Source organism: Culex quinquefasciatus, chromosome 3, assembly GCF_015732765.1.
Source record: "Culex quinquefasciatus strain JHB chromosome 3, VPISU_Cqui_1.0_pri_paternal, whole genome shotgun sequence".
NCBI lineage: Eukaryota > Metazoa > Arthropoda > Insecta > Diptera > Culicidae > Culex > Culex quinquefasciatus.
The window spans coordinates 99371574-99379733 of record NC_051863.1 but is presented as its reverse complement, the minus strand read 5'-3'; the positions used below and the strand labels follow the sequence as shown (position 1 = coordinate 99379733).

Here is an 8160-nt window from a genome sequence, read left to right as displayed (position 1 = left end):
ACTGAAAATTGCGAATTGCGAATTTACTAATGATTATTTGGGATGAATTCTTATTGCAATAAATAACCAGGTAGCAGTTATTGATCAGCGCGCCCTAGTGCTTCTAGCAGATGCGGCGAATAAAGCTAATTTAGGTAATCTCAAATACTCAAACTTTAAAATTAGATATCTCTGGAACAAAACATATTCCTTTCTGTCGATAAGTGATTCTTATGTAAAATTGGCCGGGGAATACGATGGCGAGGTCAAATTTAAAAAAAAAAATAGGACTGTTCAGTTGACTCTCATCATCCCCCTGTTTGAAAAATGTCGCACGTCGTGCGAGCTGTCGCGCGGTTTTGATTTTACCGTTTCGATATCGATTGGTCGAAAGGACGACAAACGGACGACAAACACTCGACATGCCCGACATTGTTTTTTCCATCGATTTTCCTTCAATTTGACGTCACGATTTTCGTCGACGCAGTTTGACAGTTCTCTTCAGTTGGTCTTGTTTGGACTTGATCAAATCAGAGAAACTTTGAACCGAATCGAACCAGTTTACGTTGTTGAAAAGTTCGTGTGGATTTTGCCGGTTGATTGGTAAGTTGTGTTGCTTTTTTGCGAGCGGCTTTATCACAGCAATATTTATATTCCAGATTTTCTGATTTCGGCCTTCGTGGTGGAGGAGGAGGAGAACGGGTCACATCGTTGCTCCGGCGGGCCATGCCGGAAGACGGGAAGGAGCACCCGGTCTGTGATCGAGGAAGCGGATTGGTGTTTAACTTTCCGCGGGATGTGGCGGTGCATGGTTTTTATACGGTGAGTTGGGTTTTTGAAACGATAGAGGAGGTGTGCATCGTAGTGTTTCCCTTCCCATTTGGACGACGAAAAATAAATGAGGACGATGAAAGTGTGAGGGGGAAAGGGCTGGGGGTGGGGACTGGACAATTTAAAACCTGAAACCATCACAAATTCTAAACAATAATATTCTATTTTTCAATTCTGATTCTTTTCAATTCCACAATTCAAATTTTCTAAGATTCAAATAAATATAAAATAATACAATTAAATGGTATGGTTTCGTTCAAAAATATGATAAAAATTAAAAATATACACTCAAACCCCGATGGTTTGACACCAACAGTTTGTCACTTTTTAGTTTGACTTTGAAAACAAGACATATATATTATAAAATTATAAAATTATAAAATTATAAAATTATAAAATTATAAAATTATAAAATTATAAAATTATAAAATTATAAAATTATAAAATTATAAAATTATAAAATTATAAAATTATAAAATTATAAAATTATAAAATTATAAAATTATAAAATTATAAAATTATAAAATTATAAAATTATAAAATTATAAAATTATAAAATTATAAAATTATAAAATTATAAAATTATAAAATTATAAAATTATAAAATTATAAAATTATAAAATTATAAAATTATAAAATTATAAAATTATAAAATTATAAAATTATAAAATTATAAAATTATAAAATTATAAAATTATAAAATTATAAAATTATAAAATTATAAAATTATAAAATTATAAAATTATAAAATTATAAAATTATAAAATTATAAAATTATAAAATTATAAAATTATAAAATTATAAAATTATAAAATTATAAAATTATAAAATTATAAAATTATAAAATTATAAAATTATAAAATTATAAAATTATAAAATTATAAAATTATAAAATTATAAAATTATAAAATTATAAAATTATAAAATTATAAAATTATAAAATTATAAAATTATAAAATTATAAAATTATAAAATTATAAAATTATAAAATTATAAAATTATAAAATTATAAAATTATAAAATTATAAAATTATAAAATTATAAAATTATAAAATTATAAAATTATAAAATTATAAAATTATAAAATTATAAAATTATAAAATTATAAAATTATAAAATTATAAAATTATAAAATTATAAAATTATAAAATTATAAAATTATAAAATTATAAAATTATAAAATTATAAAATTATAAAATTATAAAATTATAAAATTATAAAATTATAAAATTATAAAATTATAAAATTATAAAATTATAAAATTATAAAATTATAAAATTATAAAATTATAAAATTATAAAATTATAAAATTATAAAATTATAAAATTATAAAATTATAAAATTATAAAATTATAAAATTATAAAATTATAAAATTATAAAATTATAAAATTATAAAATTATAAAATTATAAAATTATAAAATTATAAAATTATAAAATTATAAAATTATAAAATTATAAAATTATAAAATTATAAAATTATAAAATTATAAAATTATAAAATTATAAAATTATAAAATTATAAAATTATAAAATTATAAAATTATAAAATTATAAAATTATAAAATTATAAAATTATAAAATTATAAAATTATAAAATTATAAAATTATAAAATTATAAAATTATAAAATTATAAAATTATAAAATTATAAAATTATAAAATTATAAAATTATAAAATTATAAAATTATAAAATTATAAAATTATAAAATTATAAAATTATAAAATTATAAAATTATAAAATTATAAAATTATAAAATTATAAAATTATAAAATTATAAAATTATAAAATTATAAAATTATAAAATTATAAAATTATAAAATTATAAAATTAGAAAATTAGAAAATTAGAAAATTAGAAAATTAGAAAATTAGAAAATTAGAAAATTAGAAAATTAGAAAATTAGAAAATTAGAAAATTAGAAAATTAGAAAATTAGAAAATTAGAAAATTAGAAAATTAGAAAATTAGAAAATTAGAAAATTAGAAAATTAGAAAATTAGAAAATTAGAAAATTAGAAAATTAGAAAATTAGAAAATTAGAAAATTAGAAAATTAGAAAATTAGAAAATTAGAAAATTAGAAAATTAGAAAATTAGAAAATTAGAAAATTAGAAAATTAGAAAATTAGAAAATTAGAAAATTAGAAAATTAGAAAATTAGAAAATTAGAAAATTAGAAAATTAGAAAATTAGAAAATTAGAAAATTAGAAAATTAGAAAATTAGAAAATTAGAAAATTAGAAAATTAGAAAATTAGAAAATTAGAAAATTAGAAAATTAGAAAATTAGAAAATTAGAAAATTAGAAAATTAGAAAATTAGAAAATTAGAAAATTAGAAAATTAGAAAATTAGAAAATTAGAAAATTAGAAAATTAGAAAATTAGAAAATTAGAAAATTAGAAAATTAGAAAATTAGAAAATTAGAAAATTAGAAAATTAGAAAATTAGAAAATTAGAAAATTAGAAAATTAGAAAATTAGAAAATTAGAAAATTAGAAAATTAGAAAATTAGAAAATTAGAAAATTAGAAAATTAGAAAATTAGAAAATTAGAAAATTAGAAAATTAGAAAATTAGAAAATTAGAAAATTAGAAAATTAGAAAATTAGAAAATTAGAAAATTAGAAAATTAGAAAATTAGAAAATTAGAAAATTAGAAAATTAGAAAATTAGAAAATTAGAAAATTAGAAAATTAGAAAATTAGAAAATTAGAAAATTAGAAAATTAGAAAATTAGAAAATTAGAAAATTAGAAAATTAGAAAATTAGAAAATTAGAAAATTAGAAAATTAGAAAATTAGAAAATTAGAAAATTAGAAAATTAGAAAATTAGAAAATTAGAAAATTAGAAAATTAGAAAATTAGAAAATTAGAAAATTAGAAAATTAGAAAATTAGAAAATTAGAAAATTAGAAAATTAGAAAATTAGAAAATTAGAAAATTAGAAAATTAGAAAATTAGAAAATTAGAAAATTAGAAAATTAGAAAATTAGAAAATTAGAAAATTAGAAAATTAGAAAATTAGAAAATTAGAAAATTAGAAAATTAGAAAATTAGAAAATTAGAAAATTAGAAAATTAGAAAATTAGAAAATTAGAAAATTAGAAAATTAGAAAATTAGAAAATTATAAAATTATAAAATTATAAAATTATAAAATTATAAAATTATAAAATTATAAAATTATAAAATTATAAAATTATAAAATTATAAAATTATAAAATTATAAAATTATAAAATTATAAAATTATAAAATTATAAAATTATAAAATTATAAAATTATAAAATTATAAAATTATAAAATTATAAAATTATAAAATTATAAAATTATAAAATTATAAAATTATAAAATTATAAAATTATAAAATTATAAAATTATAAAATTATAAAATTATAAAATTATAAAATTATAAAATTATAAAATTATAAAATTATAAAATTATAAAATTATAAAATTATAAAATTATAAAATTATAAAATTATAAAATTATAAAATTATAAAATTATAAAATTATAAAATTATAAAATTATAAAATTATAAAATTATAAAATTATAAAATTATAAAATTATAAAATTATAAAATTATAAAATTATAAAATTATAAAATTATAAAATTATAAAATTATAAAATTATAAAATTATAAAATTATAAAATTATAAAATTATAAAATTATAAAATTATAAAATTATAAAATTATAAAATTATAAAATTATAAAATTATAAAATTATAAAATTATAAAATTATAAAATTATAAAATTATAAAATTATAAAATTATAAAATTATAAAATTATAAAATTATAAAATTATAAAATTATAAAATTATAAAATTATAAAATTATAAAATTATAAAATTATAAAATTATAAAATTATAAAATTATAAAATTATAAAATTATAAAATTATAAAATTATAAAATTATAAAATTATAAAATTATAAAATTATAAAATTATAAAATTATAAAATTATAAAATTATAAAATTATAAAATTATAAAATTATAAAATTATAAAATTATAAAATTATAAAATTATAAAATTATAAAATTATAAAATTATAAAATTATAAAATTATAAAATTATAAAATTATAAAATTATAAAATTATAAAATTATAAAATTATAAAATTATAAAATTATAAAATTATAAAATTATAAAATTATAAAATTATAAAATTATAAAATTATAAAATTATAAAATTATAAAATTATAAAATTATAAAATTATAAAATTATAAAATTATAAAATTATAAAATTATAAAATTATAAAATTATAAAATTATAAAATTATAAAATTATAAAATTATAAAATTATAAAATTATAAAATTATAAAATTATAAAATTATAAAATTATAAAATTATAAAATTATAAAATTATAAAATTATAAAATTATAAAATTATAAAATTATAAAATTATAAAATTATAAAATTATAAAATTATAAAATTATAAAATTATAAAATTATAAAATTATAAAATTATAAAATTATAAAATTATAAAATTATAAAATTATAAAATTATAAAATTATAAAATTATAAAATTATAAAATTATAAAATTATAAAATTATAAAATTATAAAATTATAAAATTATAAAATTATAAAATTATAAAATTATAAAATTATAAAATTATAAAATTATAAAATTATAAAATTATAAAATTATAAAATTATAAAATTATAAAATTATAAAATTATAAAATTATAAAATTATAAAATTATAAAATTATAAAATTATAAAATTATAAAATTATAAAATTATAAAATTATAAAATTATAAAATTATAAAATTATAAAATTATAAAATTATAAAATTATAAAATTATAAAATTATAAAATTATAAAATTATAAAATTATAAAATTATAAAATTATAAAATTATAAAATTATAAAATTATAAAATTATAAAATTATAAAATTATAAAATTATAAAATTATAAAATTATAAAATTATAAAATTATAAAATTATAAAATTATAAAATTATAAAATTATAAAATTATAAAATTATAAAATTATAAAATTATAAAATTATAAAATTATAAAATTATAAAATTATAAAATTATAAAATCATAAATTCAAAAATTTCTATAAATCACATACTCTTATATTTTCAAATTGTATTATTCTCAAAATTCTTGATATTCTCAAAACTTTTTTTAAAAATATCAAAGATTTTATTTTTATTTTAAAATTATTCAGATATTTTAAATTTTAACGATTCTAACATTAAAACATTTCATAATTGCTTAAAAACTTTAAAGTTCATTGCTTTTTAGCAAGGACTTCAGAGTCCCAAGAAACAAAATTCTCCATACAAATTTTTGATAAAAAATTAACATGCGTTGATGTTGATTTATCTGAAATTAAAAATGTTTGAATTTTGTTGTTGTTTTTTCCTATTTTTTCCTAAAAATTTACAAGTTTAAATTGACCAAATTTTTTTATTTTACATTGAAAGTTAAATTTTACATTTTTAGTTATGTTTTTGAATGATTTAGCCAAATGACGTAATCTTTTTTCAGGTAACCAAAAATATTCCAATCGAATCCTGCTGACAACCCAGCGTTTCCGTATTGTCCCACGGAACGGAAGCTGTAACGATCGCAAAAACACCTGCACTGGAAGTGCGTATACCAACGTTGTCCCGTAGGCCATCAATCTGTGAGAATTAAATAGAAGCGCCGCTCCAGTGCCGTATCTACACGCTGGTGTCGACTCCAAAAGATGGCTGACAAAGTCCGGCCAAGATGCCGAAGCGACGAGATGAGCTGAAAGGCCAATCGGAAGACAACGCCAAAAACCACGTGAAGATCGCGACACACAACAAGAAAAATTAATGAATGTTTGTGAAATCGAGTGAAAAAGATTAATTAACAGAAAAAATATATCTAAAAATAATTTAAAATATTTTTTCTTTTATTTTTACTGCAACATAACCTAAAAAACAGCACACGACAAAGGCACGACAACCTAAATAACAAAACCGTGCGACGTCGGTCGAATGTCGTACGACAATGTCGAACAATTTCGATGATCGATCGCACGACAAATACGACATTTTGGTGCAAAAACGTATGACATTCGTGCGAAAGTCGCACGACATTGTCGTGCGACGTCGTACGGTTGCACGGACGACAAACGACGGACGTCCGACGGACTTTTCAGTCAGGGCCGACGTGATCGGTTGACCTTTTTCGTTCTCCTAGAACAATATACAGTGAGTCAAATATTTGTCCGTACCCCCCCGTACGGGAAATGTTTGTGATATAAAAGTACATAAAATTCGACTAAAGTGCCATGTTTTATACATCAATCGACGCGGCAAAATGTCCTCTTTAAGACATTGTCATTGGATTTGCAAAAAACTTTTTCTTGAAAAATACAAAAACTGTTTACTGAAAAAAGTTAAAAAAGAGGTCAAATAATTGTCCGTACCCCTAGTAAAAGTACAAAATCTGATCGATTTAAGTGAATTCATTTATGAAATGTTGTTTCAGTGTCAAATACTAGCACCTTTAGCCAGTTTGTGACAACTTTGAACTTCTGATAAGTTTGTTTAGTTAATTTATATTAAAATTGGATTTAATTTAGTTTTTTAAAGTAAAACTTATCAAAACATTAGTTTATAAACAACTATTTTTATAAAATTGCTATTTTGTGTTGTAAGAGTCTCTATTGAACAAGTTTCAACAATATTTCTTCAAAATATACATTGTTTTCATCTTTTTTATTGACATTTTTCGACCAAAAATACTGTTTCGGAACAATACCGTTAAACAATCCGGATTGTCCCGGAACCGGTTCAAACCCTCGGAGGGAAATTTTGTGGTGATCAGATAGAGGACAAAAAAAACCCACCTCTTGCAATTTGAAGCATCCAATTTCGTCCACTACAGCCCGATTACGAGTCCCTAGTCTGAAATTTGAAATTTTCAAATTCCCCAAGCAAAACATTCTGACCCAGAACGGTACAGAAATTCTCAGCACGGAAAGTTTTGGAATTGCTCCGAATAGCAACCGCTGTACAAGCTAGGTACAAATCCTTTCAGTCTATTGAAAGGGTGAGTACAACGAAACTCAAGGTAATCTTTACAAACCGAGAAGACGCTAACAAAATCGTGATGGATTCCTTATTCTCTGCAAGTTATCGGGTGTACATCCCGGCAAAAAGCGTGGAGATCAATGGTGTAATCGACCTAGAAGGAATGGACCCGTCTGTGATAGCACAACATGGAATTGGAAAATTTCGCCGTTGTGATGTCAACCCTGTTCCTCTCCTGCAGTTTAGTAGACTTGCCAAACAAACCGTAGATCGAAGTTACGTCCCAAGTGCTGCGATCAAGGTAA

At 17.6% G+C, this 8160-nt stretch overlaps 1 long non-coding RNA gene across 1 annotated transcript; it reads left to right on the top strand.

Moving 5' to 3' along the window:
- The first annotated feature begins 728 nt into the window (after positions 1-728).
- LOC119770557 lies at positions 729-6718 on the top strand. Its single transcript, XR_005278890.1, has 2 exons — positions 729-801; positions 6336-6718. It is a non-coding gene; the product is annotated as an uncharacterized LOC119770557 (long non-coding RNA).
- The last annotated feature ends 1442 nt before the right edge of the window (positions 6719-8160 follow it).